We start from the raw sequence: 25,898 nt of genomic DNA on the forward strand, positions 1-25,898 counted from the left end.
GGGGGATGCTTTTTGGATGTCGGGGGGGGGGGGGGGGGGCTACAAGCATGAGTACTGTGACTGTAATGCCACAGACGAGTTGATGGCCACTGTGGTTGGTATTAGGGAGAATCCTCGATGGTCAAGATTGCTACATGCCTCTGTAGATTCACAAGCTTAGATCCCAAGCTCTCTGTGCCACCATGGCCTCAAGATGTGCCGTCTTGAAGGCCGAGACGCTTTCTTTTTTGGCTTACACGCCTCCAGCCCACCTTTTAGACGGGTCCTGGAGCGATGTACACGCCTGCACCGATGTATCCTGTACCTCTTAACGCATGGACACGCTGCGCAGTTGCCCGGGGGCCCCACGAGCATAGGGACCCCATGCAGACCTGATTTTAACACTAATTATCCGTTAAACACGTTTATTCCTATGGGTGATTGTGTAAGCAGGGCCCAGTACACTCCTTAGCCGGGGGGGGGGGGGGGGGGGGGGGGGGGGGGGGGGCTATAATGCAGTTAAGACGGCCCTGTTTAAGTCATGATAGTTGAGCTAGTAACAAGGCGACTATGTAAGAACATTTACAGTGGGGTACTAAGGATATGTATCCGTGGCCTTGATAGAGGATTGTGAGAGGTGTAGCCTTCGGCGGGGCAAACAATACAACTTGTGTGGCCTTCTATACACGTCCAAATTTAAACACGAGTTCAAATATCCGTGGATATGGAGTGGTGTGGAGGAACATCATTTTTTTCATGATGTTGTAGCTGACATCTGTAGGTGCATTTAAATCCCACAACTAAAATTGAAATAGGTGGAGTATTCCCGAACAGCGTTGCTAGTAGGTTAAAGGAAAACCTCTCCAGTGTGTTTGGTGAGCACTACCCAGTGAACACGGGGGTGTATTGATATTTCTCGCTTGCGATGGTAGACATCCCGGTGTGATATATATAATTTTATTTTTTAATTCACCGTCCTGAAGAGTTTGTGTGTTACTAGTGTGTAGCATAAAAGTTTCTACTTGCTTACTAGTGCATAGCAGACAATGTTTATACTTGCGAAGTCAATTGGCCCATGTGGTGCAGCGAAACGTAGCTCAAACACTTTAGTCTTCCGCTGTACCACATGGCCTACTAATCCTTGAGTCAAATTACTGCTCCTGTTTTCTGTTGATAACTGGTCATTAAGAAAAGTTTGTTTTATTTTTGTAATACACACCAAATTGTCAGACTTGTCCTTTTCCCGCCTCATTCACCATTTAACCCCTTTGTTAATAGTTATGCCACTACTCCTGTCCTCCCTAACCTATGCATATAGTATAGACCACCAGGTAGGTGATTTTGTGTCCGTGATTACCACGCAGGTATAAACGACCGTGTCGGTGTCTGGCATGAGATAGGAGAGTGTCTAAGGGTGCTGGACAAGATAAAACTCATAATCTTGCCTAGGCGTGGACGGGTTGAGGGTGGAGAGGCACGGTTAATGCTGAGGAAGACGCACACATAGGCTTTCGCAGTATTCGAGTTTGCTTAATTTAAAAGTGCACACGATATTTTCTGTCTCGAATGACAGGTTGCTACCGTCTTATACCGACGCAGGCAAAATCAAAACAATGGAATGGAAACCTGCGGAATCGACTGATTCAAGAATTTGAGTCCATCCCTTTTACTAAATCATCTGTACTTAGACCAATTATACCATATTTAAGAAAGTAATACAAAGTGTCCTTTTAATTAATGGTAGGACTCATCGCAGTGTCGGATCCACCAACAACAGATGTGACACTTCATTCTAAAGTTTTATTATTTGCAGAACTCTAGAAAGTGCATTTTATGGTTTTGATTTGGAAAGATTATATACTATATTGATGAATTTCGAAAAGTACATGTAAGCATATAAAATCCATATGTGCCCTATTACAATGTTACCTTTTAGAAAAAACAAAACGAATTTGTTTTAATTGCAAACGTCTATATAAAGTGGTCTAGGAAAATTACATTGCATATTAATCTGGCTACACCAGAAGCTGCTATCTGTTAAACCGATTATTTGGTTTAAGAGAACTTTGCGCATACTTGGCTCGCCTGTGATGCAAAAAACCCTCCATTGTCAAGCAAAGCATGACAGGCTGCAGTGAAACGTGTATTTCAATAATTAATGTCTACCCCTGCCTTTCAGTAATTACACAGGAAGGGTGTCATTATAGTCATAGACACAACAAGTGCAAGGTGGCTGCAGGGGGAGGGGTGGAGTAGTTTGGGAGTGGAACTGTAGGATCTAGTCAATACATTAGATATGCAGTGCAAATGTAGCACACAACACTTTATTGTTTAAACGCTAACTCAGTGAAATACGTCTGTGTTGTCTGCATCCACACCACTTCAAGGAAAACCCGTGCTCTTTCTGTGTTGGGTATAAATTTGTGAAACTTCAGCAAGATATTTTGATTCTGGATGTTGCTTTGCTAGCCGAATGATGTTTTTTTAACTGAATAATTTGTGCACATTTATTATCATTCTTGTTGAAGTGATGAGCAGACATAGCGCATGTTTGTGTTGCTTTAAAGTCTGAACAGCTAAAACAATGGATCTGTTGTTTAAAATTCAGTTATAGTATGTAGGAGTTAAAGGAAATGCCCCCTAACAATCCTCCAATTTTAGAGACTCCTTATTTGATGACTTTAAATTAGCATTGGGTTTCGAAATCTATTAAGAAACAGAATCCTCCTTTCTAGTAGTTATATTTGCTGAATTTTTGTCTTGACTTGTTGAGGTATACTCTTGCCATTCAGTTACGTTCCTGAATCACTATAAATTTGTATTATGCAGGAAAACTTTGATACTCAAAAGTAATTGAAGAGTTATGACAAATCTCATCTCGTATCACATCGGAAGTGTCTCCAGGATTGACTACTTAATTACAGCCGTCACTCTAACCTATAACATCCTAGTAGTGGACATTGATCCTATTGTCCTAAGTGCAGACAGCAGTGTGTTTGGCAGTTGACATTGATTGTCACAAATTTAGAATTCGAGATTCATTTCTTTCAGTATTATCAGATGGTTTGTCTAAGATTGTTCCCAAGAAAAGGACACCACAGGGCACAAAAAGTGAATTTTTTCCAGTGCTGCTTCAAGGGCCAAGTTGTGGTATTTGTTACAAGCAAATTTAAAACTGGAAACATCATGGTGTTGCCTTAAATGTGGTGACCTACATGAAGTGATTTCTGGACCATCACACTAGGGTGGCCCGCTTATTTGCATGGATTTTATCAGTATGCTAGCAGATCATCAGTTAAAAGTGTGTGTATGTATGCATTTAATGTATAATTACTATGGGATGGGCGTGTCAATGCTAAGGGCCTTTCTCGTCTTAAATACTAGCCTTATTGGAAAGTTGACAAGGAACAGGTTTTTTTTGCATTGTCTTTGTGCTCAAGTGTGCTGTTGATGGGTAAAGAGCTATGGTGTTCTCCTTATCCGTAATGTTTTTAATTCTTCTCTGAGTGAACTTTCTGTGTACCTTTGTATTTCATAATGATGTTTAAACGCTGACATATTGGATTTTCTGCGGCTGCTTAGCAGTCCTTGCAGTAAGTACACTGAATACATTTCATCACTGACCTTTTTTTTTTTTTGGGATTACAGAATCTCCACATCTCCCCTTGAAATCAATCAATCAATCAGTGACACTTATAAAGCGCGCTACATACCCGTGGGGTCTCAAGGCGCTGGGGGGGGGGGAGCCGCTACTGCTCGAACAGCCAGGTCTTCAGCTTCTTCCTGAAGGAGAGGTGGTCTTGGGTCAGGCGCAGGTCGGTCGGGAGGGAGTTCCAGGTCTTGGCGGCCAGGTGGGAGAAGGACCTTCCTCCTGTAGTCGCTCTTCGGATGCGGGGGACGGCGGCGAGGGCGTGGTTGGCTGATCGGAGGTGGCGTTTGGGAGCGTAGAAGTTGACTCGGCTGTTGAGGTAGCTCGGGCCTTGGTCGTGTAGGGCTTTGTGTGCGTGGGTGAGGAGGCGGAAGGTGATTCTTTTGTTGACGGGGAGCCAGTGAAGGTCTCGCAGATGTCCGGAGATGTGGCTGGTTCGTGGGATGTCGAGGATGAGTCTGGCTGAGGCGTTCTGGATCCGCTGGAGTCTCTTCTGGAGCTTGGCGGTGGTCCCGGCGTAGAGGGCGTTGCCGTAGTCCAGTCGGCTGGTGACGAGGGCCTGGGTGACGGTCTTCCTGGTCTCGGTGGGGATCCACCAGAAGATCTTCCGTAGCATGCGTAGGATGTTGAAGCATGCCGAGGAGACGTTGTTGACTTGCCTGGTCATGGAGAGGGAGGAGTCCAGGATGAAGCCCAGGTTGCGTGCATGGTCTGTCGGTTTGGGTGCGGTGCCCAGGGCGGGAGGCCACCAGGAGTCGTCCCAGGCGGAGGGAGAGGAGCCCAGGATGAGGACCTCCGTCTTGTCCGAGTTCAGTTTCAGGCGGCTGGTCGTCATCCACTCGGCTACCTCTTTCATCCCTTCGTGCAGGTTGGCTCTGGCGGCGGCGGGGTCGTTGGTCAGGGAGAGGATCAGCTGGGTGTCGTCGGCGTAGGAGATTATGCTGAGGTTGTGTTTGCGTACGATGGCCGCGAGGGGGCTCATGTAGACGTTGAAGAGGGTGGGGCTCAGAGATGATCCTTGGGGGACGCCGCAGATGACTTCGGTGGCCTCTGACTTGTACGGTGGTAGGCGGACTCTCTGTGTTCTCCCGTCGAGGAAGGAGGTGATCCACTCCAGCGCCTTGTCCTGGATTCCGACGTTGCTGAGGCGCCGTACTAGGGTGCGGTGGCAGACCGTGTCGAATGCCGCAGAGAGGTCTAGGAGGATGAGGGCCGCTGTTTCTCCATTGTCCATCAGGGCTCGGATGTCGTCGGTGGCGGCGATGAGGGCGGTCTCGGTGCTGTGGTTGGCTCGGAAGCCGGACTGTGAGGGGTCGAGGGATCCGTTCGTCTCGAGGAAAGCGGCCATCTGCTTGTTGACGGTCTTCTCGATGACTTTGGCTGGAAACGGGAGGAGCGAGATGGGGCGGTAATTCTTGAGGTCGGTGGGGTCCGCTGTTGGTTTCTTGAGTAGGGCGCTGAGTTCGGCGTGTTTCCAGCTCTCGGGGAAGATGGTGGTGTCGAGGGATGTGTTGATGATGTCTCGCAGGTGGGGTGCGATGACAGCGTCGGCTTTGTTGAAGACGTGGTGAGGGCAGGGGTCGGTCGGTGATCCGGAGTGGATGGAGTTCATCGTGCGGATGGTGTCTTCGGTGCTGATCGGGGTCCAGGCGCGGAGGGTGGTGGTGGGGGGTGGTTGTTCGGTCATGGTGTGCGTTGGTTGGTTGTTGAAGCTGTTGTGTATGTCCGCGATCTTGTTGTGGAAGTATGAAGCCAGGGAGTTGCAGAGGTCTTGCGATGGGGTGATGTCGTTGTTTCCTGCGCTGCACGATAGGTTTTAGATCTGATTTATCTCAGTGCTGACACCTCCGTACATACATGCTACCAAAACATCACTCTCTCTGTAAAGTGGAAAACTACCTTTTACATTTCTTATTTTAAGAGGCTTTAATTAATTTTAAGTAGTATTAAAAACGAATTTGGACACTCAAAATGTTTTTTGGTTCCCTCTATTTTTTTTCAGGTTCTTCTTGTATGTATTACTACAAGTTAACCACATCAGGTTTGGATCCCATTTCTGAACATCACATGCCTCACCCTACGCCTCGATGTAGTTCAAACTCCAACCCTCACCGTTTTTTTTAAAACTGTGCATGCTAAAAGGGCAACAGGAACCTAATATGAATCGCAGCACATTATGGCCTTTTAAGTGTTATAAAGCACTACATTAATTGTTGAAAACCAGTATAATGTATTATTTTGAAACAATTAAAACACACTTCGTTCTTACGCCTAGGAATATAGTATTTTGCTGGCTGTATTGATTTGCTGTAAATAATTGGTACACCTATGCAACAGGGTTCTCATGCTTTCTATTGTTTGTCTTTTTAAAAGTATATTTTAATGATAATATGAGTAAAATCAGAGAAAACAAGGATTCACAAAGCCAATAGGTCATGACAATTCAATAGCTATTGGAGCTGTCAATGTCGTTTAGCCATGTTTAGTAACACAGCTGCTGTTCAGCATGGCTGAAAGTCATGGAAAAAAGCGCTGTGACGCTGGCAGGAGGGGCGGTTTAAGGTAAGCAACACAGGGGTTTGGTGTGGTAGGTACTCTAGCTCGCATCATAAAGTACGTGCTGTCCTTGCATACTCCCTTTTCATCACATAGTTGCTTTATTTTTGCAAAGCAGCCGGTCGTAACACGGTTTAAAATGACACAAGCCTCGGTATTGCTGCAAAAAACACAAGTACGTGGCTGGGTTATCTTAACGTCAGTACATATGCTAATGGGAAAAGTGTAAACGTACAAAAAACTGGGAGTGTCGCAACTGAAGATGGCGTTGTTCTTTTTGACGAAGTATGGGTAGGGACCAGGCGCCCAACACCCATTGGGCTCACAGGGCTTCAGCCCCCCCCCCCCCCCCGCTCCCCCCCGTCTTGTGTGTCAGCCCGGGCTGACACAGCTTCGCGGGCTGGCAAGCATCTAATTGCAGCCGCACCCGAGTACTTAATAGGTCTTTTAACGACCATTTACTTGTAAATTAGGCTTTTGTTGTGTTTTCACCCCTTCTTACAGTCACTCTGTCTATGGTTGGAAGAATTAGCCCCTCCCAGGAAATATTTTTCACCCCTCCCCCGAAATTTAGCTCTAGTTGTTTGCCTGGTAGGGACCATTACGTGGTAAGTGTCTCAGTCCATACATGAGAGCGTTCATGTGAACCTAGTGGTGCCACTCTTTTTATGCTCTCTCTTCCAAGTTCAGCTTGATGTTTTTTGACTCCTGTGAGCTAACCATCCAAAGCCAGTTGCTCTTCAGGTTTGTACTGGGTTACCTATTGAGTGAGGAAATAGCCCGGGGTGTTTGAGCCAACAATCAGATTTTCGCCACACAGTGAGACTCTCAGGCTCAGGTGAGCTCCCATGGGCGGTGGGAACTGTGAGCTAGGAAACAACCCCAGCGGGAAACACGCGGCCATGGTTTGACAAGAGAGAAGCTGTACTTGTCATGGTCACTGGGCCACGGTAGCGATAGAAACAGAACAAAGCAATCGCATAAACTAGCTTCAAGCTGGGACAGGAGCAACTGAAAACACAAGCAATCGTATATAGTGCTTGAACACAAATAAAAAAATAGTTCCAACAATGGAGACAGTGGATTGACAAAAGTACTTGGTCTATGATCCAGGGGACGGCCTAACGCAAGAAGAAGCATGACACATGCATGACATGTTAAACGGGAATGAAGGTCATAAGAGCGACACTGAATCTAATAAATGGTAATCTAGAGGCGGGCTGTAAGCCCACTGAATATAAACAATGTTTTGAAGAGACAGCGCATGCGCTGTCTAGCCAAGACTTAATAGCTAGCTGCAGATGCCTGGCAGTGCAGGCCTGGGAGTGAGCTCATGGCATTGCATCACCTCTGCATCATTGTGGATAGTTATAATGTGGCACAGACAGATTGGCTATATCAGACACCAGAAAAATCCATGTAAGCAATGCACTGTTATCTCTCAGAATGATATTGCAAATCTGAATGGTGCCATTCTGTTTTTCAAATGGGCAGATGAATAGCACCAAAACTCAAACTCTCTCTATTTTGTTGTTGCTTTGTTTGTGAGTGTATGCCTGGAGAACCTCAACATTTGATGTAGTAATACCAATTTTGTTTCTTGGGTCACTTGAGCCAAGAACAATATATTCAATCTTCCGCGTTAACAAGAGTGCCTTTCTCAGGGAAGAAAAAATATTCTCTACCCCACTTATAATTTTCAAACTTTATTGTACTTTGTTGTTCATTTTTAAATTTGTTTTCACCTATTGGCAGTATCGATTCTGCAGTTCACTGTCTTTTCAAGTCTTGCCTGAGACGGCTTATGCGCTGTTACTTGCAGGACATTTTGTTAGCTTACAGCGGGGTTCATAGCCAGCTCGTTGCTTACCATTGATTGACTTCATTGACAGTCCCATTTCCATAGCCTAGGCGAGACCTATTGGGTTTGTCAATGCTTGTGTTGTCTGTATTTGGAAAATATATAGTAAACAAATCTGCGCTGATAACTAAAAGTCTGTTAATAACCAGACCTTCTCTTGATCTCGGACAGATATGGCTCCAAAAAACCATCTAGTCCATGACACTGCTGAGGAAACCGCTTTAAGGATGAGCGGCCCTTTTGGAGCCCTCCTCGCTCTGCTGGATGTTGGTTCCTTCTTGTGTACTGTTTACGTGCTTCTTCTCTTCTAAACCTTGATTTATTGTGACACGTGAGGGCAGGAATCTTCAATGGCATTCTTTTTCCTGCTACTTCAGCCTATGATTGGCTTTCATGTTTGTTTTATAGTTGGAATTGTTTCCCTCTACTTTGTTTTATCTGTGTCTTTACTTTCTTTCTTTTTTCTTTTTTGAAAAACCTTTATTGTGCATCAATAGCATACATATACGGGCCTACAACCACCCTGGCCGGCCTCGAAAGCAATTTTTAGCACATCCGTCAATAATAAAGCAACTCAGCAGTCCCTCCAGTACGAAATACGACAGTTTTTCCAAAATAGTACTTCAGTTTAACGTGACCATTGAGTTACAGGATTCGATAAGGTTAAGTTTAATATTATGAAATAAAAAGGATCAGATGCAGTACAATCAACCGAGGACATAGAGTGGGCAATGCACGCAACAGAGTATCAACAGAACAGATAATCATAATTGAGGTATCGGTGCTGAAGTATACTTATCAGGATGAAAGAGCACGTATTCACATTTCGCTACAGTCATCGCCCACCCCATGAACGTGAGGCTACCGTAGTAATGATTACAAAAAACACAAAGAGCTAAAACGGCAAAAGGCGCGATGTCTAACCGTCATGCTGACCCAGAAAAGGAAAGAAAAGATAGAGAAGACAAAGAAAAGGAGAAGAGAAGAAACAAAAAAGAGGCCCATAGAAACTGAGAAAGGACAAAACAAAAAACCCCTCCCCCAACATCCCACCCTGCACCTTTCAGAGGCTACGGCCTACCCCCCCCAGCAGCGTGCCTGTCGCCCATGAAGAGTACCCGAAATGTAGTCACAGAAAAGAGAAAGGAAAAAAAGGAAATTTTTATTTTTATAAAAACTGGGGGAGGGCCATCCATACGGGCTCCCGGCCACCCCCTCCCGCAAAATACACTCCTCCCCAAGATACATAATCCACAACAGTAATCGATCAAGTCAATCAGTAATGGGGAGAATTAGCAACATATTGCACAAATAAGCGTATCAGAATAACGCAGGCGTCACCCCCGCCAGCCACCTAATTGGCAACATTTAAGGGATACATCTTATCCTTGGCCAGTCCTTGCAAGTCCCCGAAAGCATGTCTGCTGATTGATTCCAGCATCAGCCAATATAAGGAAACAAAGTGCCCAAGCAAGGCCGGAGAGCAACATGAGTATACAAGATGGACGTCGCTGGCCACCAACAGTCATCGGCCCATACGGCCATCTTCCCCAATACAGTCCCAGGACACGTACGTACTCCACATCAGGGATGCGAGGACAAAGACGGAAGAAGCAGGCATAGGGGCCAGCCGTCGCTGTGACAAAGCATAGGACGTCGGTAGTGGAGCAGAGTACGAAGCCGCTATCATCTGCTGTGAAAGGAAACTATCAGAATAGTCCAAAGCCACGGATTGCTGCCCACAATTCACAGCATAGTTCAATATCACCCGTACCCCTCCACATACAAGGGCGGCCACAGCACCACCCTCGGAGACAGTTTGGGGCAGATCCTCGTGCACCAGGGGGTCGTCCGACCGTAGGTGCCCTAGCATGAGCGTGACACCATCCAGCTTCCTCCCCCAGCTCACGGGAACTGTGTTTCCAGACAGATCGAAAGTCACCAATAGCAGCAAGGATGTCACCGCAGAACAGCGTAGCCCTTTTCTCACATACCGCAGCGCCACTTGACTGTACACACTCCCCCTCTTGCTGTACCCCGGTAGCCAGGATGGCATTCTCCATCTCATCCAGGCGGCATTCTGGCGTTTCCATCGCAAATGGGGACTGGGAGTTGGTCAAAGGCGAGTCCAGCTCGATGCGACCACTATCCGATTCGCGGAGACAGTGTAGGCAGACCCCCAAGAAACGGTATCCTGCAGCGGTCATCTTCGCTCCGATTCAGCGCCAACCGAAAATGCGGGAGCGGCCCGCGAAAACCGGGCCGAATCCTAAACAGCGTCGGAGCAGCTACCATCTGCGCTCTGCATATTTATAAAGCTTTCACCAGGCCATCGCTTCGGGGGTGCTCCACGGCCGCGTTGCTTGTCAATCAGGACGTCTGTGGTAAAAATCCGACCGATGGACACTGCGCTCCAGTAGACCGACTCCGCCCCAGAACAGATGGCCGCTGTTGTTGCATCAGCACCCGGCCATGTTTTGCAGCCGACGTCCCGGTTCCAGAGTCTTTAGGGCCGCTGACTGCCATCGCAGATTTCTCCGGCTATGTGGCCGGCAGGGATTTCGGGATTGCACTATCTGTTTCAGCGCTCATTCCCCAACACCAAATTTAGGCGCAATATCAGGATGATGGCAGGATAGTCGTGCGGGGCTCGGAGGTTCACGGAGCCGGGAGCCTACGCGTCCGTCCAGATCGCCATCTTGGCTCCTCCCCTGTGTCTTTACTTTCTTGAAGATTGTGCAGATTTGGCAAGGGCCTCTTCTCTTAATGAATGCATATGTGTATGGGAAATGGGAACCCGTTTTCTGATATGGATTCTAATACTTTTGCCGTAATTTATCAAGCAAACGCTCCGACCTGCTGTGTCTATTAATAGTAGTTTTGTGAAGCAATCTAGAGGAAATTTATGGTTGTGATTAATTGAAGCCTCTTATTTTCTAGATATCATTTTTAGTTATGTTGATCTGAGTGCTTTGCATTGGCAGTCATACTCTGGCTGTACTGTTAAGGTTGCAATATCTGCTTCTGCACACAATAAGCCCAGAAATCTAGACCAGGTTTAAGAGTACCAATGATAGTGACCATTGTGTACTTCACACAACAAACTGAATGGCTTCTTGGCACCACTGTTACTTATTGTCAGGTAAATTCTGTTTTAACATCCTTGCGGGGTGAGACATTGGGTCAGCTCAGCAGGATTTAAACTTGTGAGTTATGGGTTTCTCATTCATTTCACAGATGTATATATTTTTTCTCAGTGAAGCAGGAATCTAATTAGTGCAGTCCTCTCAAGTAAAAGTGCAGTGGCCGGTGATTATTTTTGAAAGTAGTATGGTGTAAATAACCACCCCAAATTACATCAAGCAGGGGAGTTTGCCAGTAGAAGACATTGAAAATGGAGTGAAATGGTGCATTTCACTTCATAATTTCCTGATGAATTTATTAGGAAGCTGTGGTTTCTGACAGATGCATCATTATCTATTCTTCTACTTCCATAATGTGCAAAGCAAGGCTGACTCTCCCCAGGGGTGCGGCAAGTTAATTTGAGCCAACACAATTTTAAGGAAATGGTGGCAAAAAAATGATGTATTTTTCAGGACAACATCCCTAAACCTGTCTTGACTAACGTAGGTGATAGACTGTTCAGAAAATGAATAGTCACATGGCCTGTCCATTTTCCTGGCATCGGTTTCCAACTCCTTTTCTTTACTTTTTTCCATCCTGCTCATTCCAAGTAGATTGCAATTCATACATTTTGAGGGGGTATCTCCCTCAAAGACGCAGAGTGGAGGGGAAAAAAGCACACACATGTAACCATCATGGAGTAGATAGGACAGGGGAGCTGCACATTTTTAGGTTTGGCCTGAGACCGCTCACAGTACTGTAGGTGAAATTTGTTAACAAAAAAAACCTTAAATCGGGCTTCAAGTTCCTGCCCATTACTTAACATTATCTGGCTTCCACAACATTCTTGTTTTCTTGCTTCTAATTGGCCAGCACCTCTTGTGCCTTCTTGCTTTCTCCTGGTGCTTCAGAGTTGGCTCCTCCGACCGTATATTCCACCGATGACACTCTGGTTTCTGCCTCAGTGATGCAGTTCACAGTCTTTCTGAAGTCTTGGCAAAGAAAGAACTTCTGAGACGACTGCACTTATCTTGCATCCAACATGTCACAGGACTGCGTTATGGCGGCAAGCAGGGCAGCGTTGTCTGGAGCAGGGCTCCCGCCATCGGTGCCGTTAGCCCAGTGGGGACAGTGGTGTATTGATCCAGTGTGCTTTGTTTGATGGATAGAAGGGGGACCCCAGCCCCCCAGCACCACTTGTTCCCTCAAGCACCCCTCTGGGAGGAGGGGGAGGGAGTAGAGTCTTAGGATCTCTCTCCCAGAGCAGATTACTGCGGGCAAGGCCTCACAGACACAGTCTGCCGCAAGCCGCACTGAGCCTAGCACAACCGCTCCTGGGGACTGACCTCAGGGTGGACCTCATACGGGCATCTCACTCACCTTACCACCAGCACCCAGCTCTCTGCCTGCTTGTCTATTGCGCTATCCTTAGGGCGTCCTCAAAAGCTCTTCAGGTAGGTGTGGGCTCAGGAGCGCTCATGCCCACTGGTTCCCGCAGAAGTCCCTGGCTGCAGCCTGATATTGCGGGGGGAGGGAGAGAGGGAAAAGGAAGCGTAGTAAATTCCTGTGTGAAGGTGCCACAGGGTGGAATAGGGTGGTCGTGGGGCCACCCTATTCCAGGCCAAAATCCTGTGGTGCTGATTGATCCACAGCCTTATCTGCGTCCAGGGGGCGCGGGCCTACTCCTTTGCACAATTAAATCGATGCACTGTCCGGTGCCACTTGGCCTCTCGCCAGATACTTGCGCACTTCCAAGGGACAACGAGTATTCCCACACCGCAAGCCTACCTCGTGTGGGCCAGGAGTTCCAGTGGTTTGCGATTTTGGACCCTGTTGGACGCCTGTGCAACTTGGCTGCGGTGAACAGAGGTGCAGTGCCGGAGCCTGTCACGTTCTTCTATTGAGCCGACCCCTTGGGGATGGGCCGACTTGCCTTAGGAGGGGAACGCCGCTGGGCCCGCACGGCCACTCCCCACCCGGCTCCAGCCAGGCAGTCTGCCAGAGTCGCCCATGTCCCACCACTGTGCCAGTGCAAGGAGATGGCCGCTCCAAAAGCAGCATCCGGCAGGCTTTTATAAGCGCCAGCAGCCCGTGTCATGACCTGACCTGGAGTGCTGTGCCGATCCTCGCAAAGGCCAGGTCTGATGGCTACCCAAGCCACGCCCCCTCCACTATAAAGTTTAATTTAGATATTACCCAATTTAACATTTGTATCAGACGGAGAGCTACTAAGCAATGAATAATAGACCCCATATTTCAGACAGTTATCTAGGCATTGTATTGTGGGGGAAATGTCCTGTAATTGGTAGAAAAACCCTTCTTAGTATTGCAAATGAGCTCAGTCACCTTCTCCTACTTATTGTGCTGATCTCAAGACAAATGACTCTATAAAAAACTAGCATTTGCAAATGCAGTAGGTCTCGCATTATTAAAGTTTGAGCTATTGGCATTGCTAAATAATGCAACACCAATAGTTCAAACTTTAATAATGCGAAACCTAATGCATTGCAAATGCTTGTATTGTTTTGGGTTTTGGCCTCGATCTTACATGGGTTTTCTGACTCTGACCGACCTCATGGCCTTTCCTGTTATCGTCTGTGCTGTCTGGATTCTCTGTGTTACCTTTGCCTTTATTTGGGACTACTTGAAGAAACTCCCCACCTTCTTAATGACACTGGTTTTCTGGTGAAGAATAGTTAACTAATTGGCTGGTTGGCCGCCGGCTGGAGCCACTTCCTCAGCTGATTTTTTGGCAGGTTGTGCTGGAGCGACTGGAAGGTATCTGGTGAGTAAGCTGGCTCCCTGGTATCGTCTCAGGTCATGGTTAATCGCAGGTCGCCGTGCAAAAGTTCAGATATGGTTTAATAGTATGCCAGCTGTAGACTTGCTTACTATGCTTGCTTGATTTACTCTTGCCCCAACTATGAGAGTATAATCGTGCGAGGTGGTGAAAGTGGTAAGGAGTCAAACGTTAAGCATAGTCGTAACCTCAGGAAAACGGCCCGTGTTGAGAACGCCGTTACTGGCAGTTTCCGGTTGGTACAAGTGAGCACAATCAGGCTGTGAAAAATGAAGTGCTGCGAGGAGACGAGCGGGTGGTGGCTCTATGAGCGGGGCAATCAGACCTAGCTGGGGCGCCTCTGCGAATTCGCAGAGCACACACTTGGCAGCCTCCCTAATGGAGGGCTGCGCTCATACTTGCACACACTAACACGCTCACCGGCGTCACGAGGCTGGTTAGGACTAGCTAGGGATGGCTCTCGGCAAGAGTTCTGTCTTGCCTCGCAAGAGGTGGTCATGCCGGAGACGGCCCGAGAAGGTGAGGCTAAAGGTAGTATCAACGCAACGCTGAAAATATTTCCCCCTCTAGCAGGCGGGGGGCTGTTGAGAGAACCTCAAGGGTGCCGTGGGGGTTGGATGCTTGGTGCGGGACCCACTAGTGGCAATGTTTTTTTACTGCCTCCTCGCCACAACTAACAAGCATTGGAAATGCAATAGGTCTCGCACCATTAGAGTTAGTGCTTTTAGAATTGTTTATGGGTTTTTTTGTAAATGTTTAGCATTTTTGTTTCCTGTAGCCAATGCGAAAGTATTACAAATAAAAAAAGCCATAAACATTTCTAAAAGCTCTAACTGAAATGGTCTGAGAACTATTGCACTGTGTGAGGGTGAGGGTGAGTGAGGGTGAGGGTGAGTGAGGGTGAGGGTGAGTGAGGGTGAGTGAGAGTGAGGGTGAGTGAGAGTGAGGGTGAGTGAGGGTGAGTGAGGGTGAGGGGTTGAGGTTGAGGGTGAGGCGTTGAGGGTGAGGGTGAGTGAGGGTGAGGGTGAGTGAGGGTGAGAGTGAGTGAGGGTGAGGGGTTTTGGGTGAGTGAGGGTGAGGGGGAGTAGTTGAGGCTGAGTGAGGGTGAGTGAGGGGTTGAGGGTGATTGAGGGGTTGAGGGTGAGTGAGGGGTTGAGGGTGAGGGTGAGTGAGGGTGAGGGGTTGAGGGTGAGTGAGGATGAGTGAGAGTGAGGGTGAGTGAGGGGTTGAGGGTGAGGGGTTGAGGGTGAGTGAGGGGTTGAGGGTGAGGGGTTGAGGGTGAGTGAGGGTGAGGGGTTGAGGGGGAGGGGTCGAGGGGGAGGGGTTGAGGGTGAGTGAGGGTGAGTGAGTGAGGGTGAGGGGTTGAGGGTGAGTGTGTGAGGGTGAGGGGTTGAGGGTGGGTGAGTGAGGGTGAGGGGTTGAGGGTGAGTGAGTGAGGGTGAGGGGTTGAGGGTGAGTGAGGGTGAGGGGTTGAGGGTGAGTGAGGTTGAGGGTGGTTGAGTGAGGATGAGTGAGAGTGAGGGGGTGAGGGGTTGAGGGTGAGTGAGTGAGGGTGAGGGGTTGAGGGTGAGTGAGGTGGTCAACATATGAGGTCTGAGCGTAGAGTACTCAGTGAACTGAGAGGCATGAATAGGTACACTATGTTTACACTTACTGGACCATGGACTCCGCAAGCCTGCTAATGATATCGACGTGAAAAACCCTTTTCACTAAACAAATTTGACCACAATTCGGTTGATTATCCTCATTGAAAGCCCACCTTAGCCTTTGTGTATCTGGAGAACGGTGGTCTCCATTTTACAACACGTACAAAACAGAGTGTTTGTGAGGTTTTCACCACACGAATATCATAGCGAGCTAACGCCAGAGGGTGTGGAATAGGATCACAGCCAGAAGCCTTGGCCAAAACAGGGAGCGAGCGTGGATCAGGAGTAAAATGCCTTCATTTACAAACAATTGGGTTACTATTGACTTCTCACTAACAACTCTGAAATGGGGGAAAGCCGAAAATGTAGACCTGACCAATATCTCTACAGTGAAAATACACGCTTAAGGGAATACTGAATCTGCTTACCGGCAAAAGTGCGAGCAAAGAAGTCGTGTATCGAAAATTCTGAACCTTCTCCATAAATCATTTACTTGCTCATTTTGTGAGCTACATAAGTACTTCAGGCTAATACTGTTGAGCACTAAGGGGATTACTAGAACAGACTCGGTGACAAATTACACACCCACCTCATGAAAAAATACGGAAAATGGACGACTCGCCTGGAGAAGCTACCGCTGTCACTAGCAGAGAGCGGCTTTCAAACACGCCACCATGGCCACTGCTTCTTCAGTGCTCCCCGACAACAGAGTCAGCTGACGTTCCCGCTCTATGGCTGCGGGTCTCATTAGCTCATGAATGAGGTGGTATGTAGGTCAGCGCGCGTATCCCTCTAAATGAACTTGCATTTTAGCCCGGGCTTCCATGCTCCAGATATCGAGATTCTAAGTAATTGGCACAACCGAAAACAAGATCAAGCCACAATTCCCCACACCGAACCAAAAAGGGGGGAAGTGGGGATTTAAAAAAAAATGCGACACGGCGGGCAGGGGAGGGGGCGGAGCGGGTAAAATAAACAAACAAGATGGAGGGAAGAGAGGGGAGGGGGGAGGAGAAATGCGACACGGCAGGAAGGGGAGGGGGCGGAGCGGGTAAAATAAACAAACAAGACGGAGGGAAGAGAGGGGATGGGGGAGGAGAAATGCGACACGGCGGGAAGGGGAGGGGGCGGAGCGGGTAAAACAAGACGGACGTGCATGCGCTTTTAAGCTCAATGCGCATGCGCATTGAGCTTAAAAGTCACGGGCACTGCAAGGAATCGCCACGATTCCTTGCAGTGGATAAAGAGTGGATAAGCCCCCATAGTCTCGCTTGCTCGATGCGCATGCGCATCGACAGGCGAGACCTAAAAATGCATACCAAAAACATGTAAAGAGAAAATATAAATCAACCAACAAGTCACTGTAAAAGTAATTGCTACACTAAAAATGCCCATTGTTTGCACTTACCATATTATTAATTGAATGGTAAAAAGCCACTTGGTTTTCAAATGACTCCTTTATCCTCCCATTTACAGGTACGTAATCGTGTTTCTTTAAACTGTGCTAAAAACACTTGTTTCTTATGTTAATAACTCTGTCATTCTATAAATAAAAAGATCACTCATTACCTGTATCTTTCTTATCAATACACATAATTCCTATCTCTACTATTATCACCACAAATCGGGCTAGCACATACCAATCCTTCATACATTGATAGTACCATAACCAAAGACCTCAGCTCTCCAATTCATCCATATTGATGATAATTACAAAGTAGTGATGCCCAGACTCGCAATCATCTAACTTGAGCCACTCCTGCTGTGTCCCGTCTCTCTTCATCTTTGCCACTGCTCAGACTCTCTGCAGACATAACATAATTCATAATCACTTAATTCCTGTTCTTCCCAGAGTATAACAATGTCCACATATGTCTTTACATACACCTCATAAACCTGCTCACACTAAATAAACAAACCCTGCTGGAAATCAAAAAATAATAAAAGATAACAAGTCACATATTGATCGCCTGCCACTTCACCCTCTCTATAGGGTGAAAGAATTGAACTGTAGCAATAATTTAAGCTTTCTTCTCACGCGTTTAAACTAGAATAATATAAAAACGAATATATTACTTTGTAAATCGTCCTCGCGCAAGTTCATCTCAGTCTCCCAGAGTCGTTTTTTTGTTGATCCACAATATCGCTGCTCTTTACTACCCACCTTTCCTCAATACCTCCAAGGTAATTAACTATTTTAAAATAGTTGTTATGGCTAATTAGCTCCAATTTAAATAACCTAACTGTTCAAAATGAAAAAATAAGCTGATTGACGCCCAGCCATCACCAATATTTCAATATTAATTTCAACTAAAAGGAAACTGCATACATATTAATCTATACTGAAAAGAAGCTACACATAAAATACATTTATCTTAAAATTAGTTGAAATTCACAAGTTGGACCTGCTATCCAACTTAGGTTCCCAATTCAACAACCATTAATTCCTTACTGGAATGTAGTCTAAAGAGGGGTCCTCAAACTGTATGCCTTTTGCCACATTTCAGTCTTTTATACACATGTTTTTGTCCCCATACTCTATCCTCTTTACGGGCAAAAGTGACACATTTCTACTCTCTCAATAAATTCTACAATCTAAAGTAAACCGTTAACTTTAAACCAGCAGTTCTGTGCCACTAATATTAAAGTCTACTAAAAATGATCATATAACTATGGGCTATACATTTCATTCTAATGAACAAATACTTCAAATAGTCCACAAAATCAAATAAATAAACCAGTATTGGCAAGAAAGGATGAGATATTCAACAAAAATAATGAGGGGGTATCAAACTCTCGGCCTGTTACGGTGTTTGAATCCTTCATGTATTTGCATTAGTACACAACTTTAACCGCATCGCTGCGGCGGTTATTTTTCCGCTACGCTGCTTTTTTGTAAAAGCCGCGTTAGATGACGAGCTCAGCTAGTCATCCGCACACGCCCCCCGTGGCTGATGACGAGCTGAGCTCGTCATCCGCATCGAAGGGGTTAACCTCTTAACTATCATTCGGAAACAAACGTGTCAAAATTCCTGTGAATTTATTCTAAACTATGAAGTAATCAAAATTCAATGGACAAACTTAACAAGTTAAGACATATATATATTTTTTCTCACCACCATATGTGTAAACCCAGTTCTTTTTGGAGAGAAAGGCATATTGATAATAAAATGAAAACAAAACTATGTATTTCGTTATAACCAATATTTCAACTTGCCCACACCCCCAAATAGATAAACCAATATTGCCAAGAAAGACTGAATTGATTATGAGAATAATGAGTGGAATCGAACTCCCGGCCTGTTGCAGTGTTTAAGTCCTTCATTTACATGCCTTAATCCATTACTCTATCCTCTTAATGATCGTTAAGAAGCAAACTTCTTGCTCTTTATATAGTGAACGTTCTCGTTCCACTCAACAATAAAACATTAATAGAAGTCATTAAGTACATATATTGTCTACCAAAATTCATTCCATCAATGATCTCAATCATTCCTTTGAATTTGTTCTGGACTATTAAGTAATCAAAATTAGACATCCATATGTAACAAATTATGGCATACATTTAGTTCACACCACTGTGTCCATACACCTAATTTTATGAAGAGAAAGGATAGTTGCTCGTTACTACAACAAAAACATGTCAAACAATCTTCTCCACAAGTAAGACAATCTTTCTAATAAACTTAGAAAAAGGAGAAAACAGACAAAATACATGGTTCCAGATATCTATAAGTGATTCATGCACATACTAACGGACCCGTGATCCATCTACTGCCTCAACAAACAGAAAAAATCATAAAAATATGTCTCTAAGCAAAGACGCAAGGTTTATAGAAGGGACGCACTAACTGACCTCGTCGAATAAAAGTATTTGATCTTTAAATCTGAAGCTCTTACAGAAAAAAATGTGATTCATGGAAGATGTATGATGTTCAAAAAACTTGTAAAAAGAGTACATCAATAAATTAAGAATTTGTACAATAAGTATATCAGTCAGCTGTAGATTTTTTCATAGACTCTCTGCCAAAAGTAATATTTACTGTTACTGTGGAAATTGACATTGCACACATGCACATACTCCATATTTACACAGGATGTCTGTCTGTGCAAGGTTCTGGGCATACAAATAGCAGTGGAACAGTGCACGAGCGTGGGGGAGGGGCAGTACGGCTCGCGGTCACTGACTCAGTCAAAAATGATCTGGTCACAGTATTAATCTTCCAAAACATGACCGACTGCTACTACTGCTTTATGTGCTATACATAGGAAAGGGACAGTAGTCTTCCTACAATAAGGGCAGGTCCAGGAAAACACATGGAATCAGGTCTGACCTCTTCACACAGGCTTAAATTAACACGACACAAGAGCCCTACTAACATTCAGAATGCCAGGTACGCATGCAATCAAGCATACCTAGCAAGGAACCACACTCCGATACCATGCAGGAGACTTTCCTGTTCCAACATCAGTCCTATGCAAATCAACCGTGGTCTTGCTCCGATAGAAACAGTCCAACCAGAACTGCGAGGCTGAATGGGAACGTAAGGTACCCCTGGCCGGTTTTAACCTACTTGGGGCCAAGCTTCAGTCTTGTGGCACAGTGAAATTGGAGCCCATGTCTGGGCATAGATGTTGCACAGAGAAAAAGATAAAGGTGATGGAAGGAATGTTTGCAAAAGTCTCTGTTACTTCCGACCTCCTGGGCCAAATCCGGGATAAATATTTTTCACCCAGGACTCACCGCGCTATTGGATTCAAGCTGTATCTCACTGACTGTCGAATGCTGAAATCGGCGTAGAGTTGCTTCTGTGTATGCCCTCTAGAGGGGAGCCAGCCTTCCAGTTCAGACTGGGCTGTTCTGTTGGAGCATGATCAGAACTGATTTGTATATGGCTGGTCTCTGTCTGGAGTGGCATAGTGGTAAAAATAAGATTGGTTAGAATGCCACCCCCAGTAATTACCAGTAGCCGAGATTAATTGAAGCATTCCAATCAGTGGCGGAGGAAACTCCCTCTTTAGCAGCTAAAGCAGGAGAGTGTATGCCACAGTACTCGATAGGCTGGTAAGCTGGGTCCATCCAAAAGATTGGTAAGTTCTTTAGAGCTTCTTATGTTTGCATGTGCTAATGGAAACGCACAAATATCACTTTAAGGAAAAACATGAACTGAGCGGTGTGGTCAGAGGGGTGCAAATGAGACAAAACAGAGAAAGAGAAATTATGAAAATTTAAAAAGGGGACAGAGAAAGAAGTAAATAGAAAGAGTGAGCTAGGTAAAAAAACAAGGAAGCAATAGAATATGCTTAGAAGGCAAACGAGGAGAGATGTGCAGGATATAAAGGCAGGTTTCATGTAAGGAATGGTGAAAATATTGAAAAATTAAATGAAAGAAGGTTAATAGAAAAAACGTGATAGTAAAGTTGAAGAAGAGGAATGAAAGGAAAGGAAAAGGGAATGGTTGGAGGGTGAAAGGATGGGAGGATGGTTGATCGAAGCAAAAAGCAATAAATGGACTGGAGTGAAAATATAGGTGGAGGGACAGATGGGTAAAAGGATGGATTTGTGAAGCGATGGATGAAAAGGTGGATAGATGGATTGTATGGAGAAAAGAATGTAAAGTTGGAGGGAACATTTCTAGGGATTCGCTGGCGTCCTTACTAGTTCTGTACAATTAGAGATACTTTGGGATGTATTCTTTTTTTCTGGTTACTCCCCTGATTCCACTCATCAGTTTTCTATATATTTGAGCCACTGGGTCACATGAGTGTCAAAATGAGATTTGAAAAGGGCCAAGCCTCTTACAACTGTTTCTGCAAACATGCTTTAAAAAAACACGGTCAGCTTGTTTTGGGGAAAAGGTGATCTCATTTCTGCCTCAGATCCATAAGACAGAAATTATTTTCATCTCATTTCATACCAAGTTTAAATATTGTTCCCAGGGGCATGAGCGAAGCGTATTTTGCATTGAATCCAGTCAAAATGTTATTCTAGAAAGCACGCCTTAAGTAAGTTATGCGGAATGCGTTTCTTTAAATCGCCACAACCAGGGTAAACACAGAGTCCACGGTATAAAACAGTTTTTAGTGGCAATAAAACGTACAGCCCCAAGCAGCTGGATTTTGAATACTTACGCTACCAGCCACCTCCTTCCAGAGTACTAGACAAAGAAACGGTTGTTCTATGAATTGGTTTGTAAATAATGACATTTCAGCATTGACCTGGCGCAAAAGGTTGCATTATTACAATTACTCTCTAAGTACACGGTGTCAGTCCTCAAGAGTTTATTCATGTTATCTAATGCAACACGCATTGAGATAGCTAGTAGGTCTGGCCTTTGACGAGGGCCAGTTATCCTTTCGGTTTTGCCAAATCTTTGCTCTGATTCCAGTCTGCTTCGGCAAAAAGAAGAAAAACTGTTGTTTGCAGATGTAGGACCGCATCAGGTAAAAAAGAAAAATATTAACAAACTGATGCAGCGTGATGATCTAAACGTGTATATGCGGCAGCACAAATGTGATCACATGCGTCATGCCATGCACTGAGCCCGTTTCTTCTTTTTTTCTCTTTAATTTACTGTTACAAGATGATATGTGCCAATTGTGAAGTAGTGCATTTAAAAAAAAACCCTGTGTAAAAGCACCTTAGAGGCAAAGAGTGGCATGATGGCAATTGGCGCCTGCTAAGCAACCCCCCCCCCACCCCCCGACCCCTCCCACCCCAAAAAAAAATCATACATTAAAATAATCAGAGAGCATGGCAGAAGGTGTGAACTTCTGGGCAAGCAAAAAGAGTCTAATGGGTGCAATGGAGAAGCTGTGGGATGGATAGGTCTGGTCTAGAAGAGAGCTACTGGCTTTGTCAGTATTTTGCTGTACAGGAGTTTAGCTGAAAGCTTAAACAACAGTTCTATGATGCATCCATAGCGCATATATTTGTTTTTTATTGGTGGATGGACGAGCTGAAGTGGCAGGCAGGAGGCAAAACAGAGGAAGGCAGGGTGTGCGTGAGGAACAATTGACATAGACAGTTATGGGCCTTATTTTGTTTATTGAGAGCAAGGAGGTGATTAACACCTAGAGGTAGGGTGGATGGAAATATGTCTAGAGGGAGGTGGGCAGGAGATGTCACGGAACGAAAGTAGGTGAGTTGGGGGTGACATGAACAGTGGAAGGTGTCCGTGAGGAGCTTGAATCAGTCAATGGAGCGAGGTAGGAGCTTGGGGAAAACTGATGACCACGGAGGTAGGGAGGTGCTGTGGGTAGGCAGACAGAGAGTGAAGGGTCGCCTGGTGGGAGGAACATGAAAGGGAGGGCAGTACACGAGGGAGATTCTTTCTTATATAGTGCTTAAAGGCTCATAAAATGGTGGCAACTAAAAATGAGCAGTGGAAAAGTAATACGTCCATGCTCCGGGGAAGGGTGAGAGACCTGAAGAAGAAGGAAGCCTATGGGAGTTGACCACTAGGAAGCAAGGAAATGAGGGACAATAAAGCTAATCAGTGATGAGTAATGGGCATCCTCAGATGCCACTGTTGGAAAACAAAACTTGTTGAAGAGACCACGCATGCGCTGTCTAGGCACGACCTAAAAAGAGCAAAAAATACAGCTGCTATGCATATGGGGTGTGGTGGGGTTCGAGTTATCAAGAAGATTGTGATGATAGGAGAGAATAGTCTTCATCTGCTTGGTACTCCTCATATTGCTGGACTCTACTCTGACCGAAAAAATACTGCATCAATTCAGTTCTGATCTAAGAGGAATGGACACTCTTTGGCAGTAAACGGACTTGGAAGACGGCGTTTCTGTTTCCTCTAGGACCCACCATCTACAACTCGCGGTACCCGCTGCGCGGGTCCCGCTTCGCTGCTCACCTGCCTGACTCGTCGGTGGACCTTACGCCCAACTGCTCCTGTGGGGTTCTGTGAGACGGTGAGGCGGCAGGGCTGCGAGCGCGACCCGGGACTCGCTTTCCCAGGAGTCCCGGTGTCTCTGGCCGTGTCACCTGGCCCCGCTCTCCCTGACCGCCCCGCCCCCAGCAGCCCCAGGTGAAAAGGAGGGAAGGATCTCTCGGCAGTGGGACACTCTTTGGCAGTAAACGGACTTGGAAGACGGCGTTTCTGTTTCCTCTAGGACCCACCATCTACAACTCGCGGTACCCGCTGCGCGGGTCCCGCTTCGCTGCTCACCTGCCTGACTCGTCGGTGGACCTTACGCCCAGCTGCTCCTGTGGGGTTCTGTGAGACGGTGAGGCGGCAGGGCTGCGAGCGCGACCCGGGACTCGCTCTCCCAGGAGTCCCGGTGTCTCTGGCCGTGTCACCTGGCCCCGCTCTCCCTGACCGCCCCGCCCCCAGCAGCCCCAGGTGAAAAGGAGGGAAGGATCTCTCGGCAGTGGGACACTCTTTGGCAGTAAACGGACTTGGAAGACGGCGTTTCTGTTTCCTCTAGGACCCACCATCTACAACTCGCGGTACCCGCTGCGCGGGTCCCGCTTCGCTGCTCACCTGCCTGACTCGTCGGTGGACCTTACGCCCAGCTGCTCCTGTGGGGTTCTGTGAGACGGTGAGGCGGCAGGGCTGCGAGCGCGACCCGGGACTCGCTTTCCCAGGAGTCCCGGTGTCTCTGGCCGTGTCACCTGGCCCCGCTCTCCCTGACCGCCCCGCCCCCAGCAGCCCCAGGTGAAAAGGAGGGAAGGATCTCTCGGCAGTGGGACACTCTTTGGCAGTAAACGGACTTGGAAGACGGCGTTTCTGTTTCCTCTAGGACCCACCATCTACAACTCGCGGTACCCGCTGCGCGGGTCCCGCTTCGCTGCTCACCTGCCTGACTCGTCGGTGGACCTTACGCCCAGCTGCTCCTGTGGGGTTCTGTGAGACGGTGAGGCGGCAGGGCTGCGAGCGCGACCCGGGACTCGCTCTCCCAGGAGTCCCGGTGTCTCTGGCCGTGTCACCTGGCCCCGCTCTCCCTGACCGCCCCGCCCCAACCCCGCCCTATAGGTTCCGGACTATAAACTTGGAAGCTACTCGCTGCGCGGGAGCGCGCGGGAGCGCCCGGGGCTAAGCCCGGGCAAAGGGCGGGCCCTCTGTGGCCCTCCGTGGCCTGCAGTGCCTGGCCTGGGCGCACCCTCATTAGTCCCTTGTACCATTGGTTCGTATTGATTGCTACAGATGCTTTCCTGATTGAAGCTATTGGGGTCACTTTTCCTTCGAGTAGTCTATTTGCTCTCCTTGTGTTTATAGTTATCTTTGGATCATTTGTTGTGATACTTTACTATAGTTTGTTTCCTTTTCTAACCTTCCAGAGATGTCTACTCGTAAAACTAGGAGCCAGAGAGCTGGAAACGATAAAACTAAAAAAGTAATTGGCACCCTAGATAATTTTATTTCTCGAACACACTCTTTGATAGACGAGGGAATTTCTATCATGGAAAGGAGAGTATCATTGGATCTTGCCCACGCAAAAAGATCTTCATTGGGCAACATTGCAATGGTGCATTCCCCGCCGCCAAGTTTGGTAAACCCTGTTGTTACTCCAGCTGGGAATTCCATTAATGATTCTACTCCCGCCAGCAGTCAACCACTAATTTCTACTAATGCCTCTGTTACGAGCATACCATCCTCTAATATCCCCCATGTTCCCGTGATAGTTAATCATGATGTTACTGACTCCCCCATTACGGTTGGGTCAGATATCATTACGTTAACTTCAACTGATGTGATTCCAACTAATCCTCCCATGGACAATCCCGCCATTACTTCGCAAGGGTCTATGGGTTCCAACTCCGGGGGGGACAATACAGGTGTGGCGACAGCAAATGATGTGACTCTCCAGGCACTCACTGTTCAAACTGAGTCTGACCCCTTAGATTCTACCCCCCATTTGCTATCTTTAGGGGTTCCTGACGATACAATTCCTGATAGCAGTCTGGCCAGCCTTCTGGATGTGAGCGGAAGTAATGACTCACTAACTAATTCGGGAGACGGGCTTGACTCCTTAACGGAATCTATGTCTAGTTTGTTAAAATCTCTGCTTTTACCCCTGGAGAATAGGCTTTCCAACATAGAACATCAATTGGCTACTATTCTTGCGTTACAAGACCCTAGGCTGACTACCCCTGGCCCCTCTATTTCGGTGGTTTCACCGCCTGTTATTAACACTGGGATTGATGTCACAAATCCACCTACGGGGAGTATTCCAGCACCCGCAATTATCCTCCCAGCTCCTTCCCTGATAGCAACCAAAACAGTGAATAAAACCAAACCCTCCACTTCTACAGGTTCAAGTGCA

General features: G+C 46.6%; 1 protein-coding gene across 4 annotated transcripts in view; it reads left to right on the forward strand.

The window, feature by feature from the left end:
* The window catches only part of BMPR2 (bone morphogenetic protein receptor type 2), a 513,538-nt gene that overhangs the window by 1,384 nt on the left and 486,256 nt on the right, over nucleotides 1-25,898 (forward strand). The gene's annotated exons all lie outside the window — the stretch shown is intronic.

This window comes from Lissotriton vulgaris, chromosome 2_1 (assembly GCF_964263255.1).
Source record: "Lissotriton vulgaris chromosome 2_1, aLisVul1.2, whole genome shotgun sequence".
Taxonomy (NCBI): Eukaryota; Metazoa; Chordata; class Amphibia; order Caudata; family Salamandridae; genus Lissotriton; species Lissotriton vulgaris.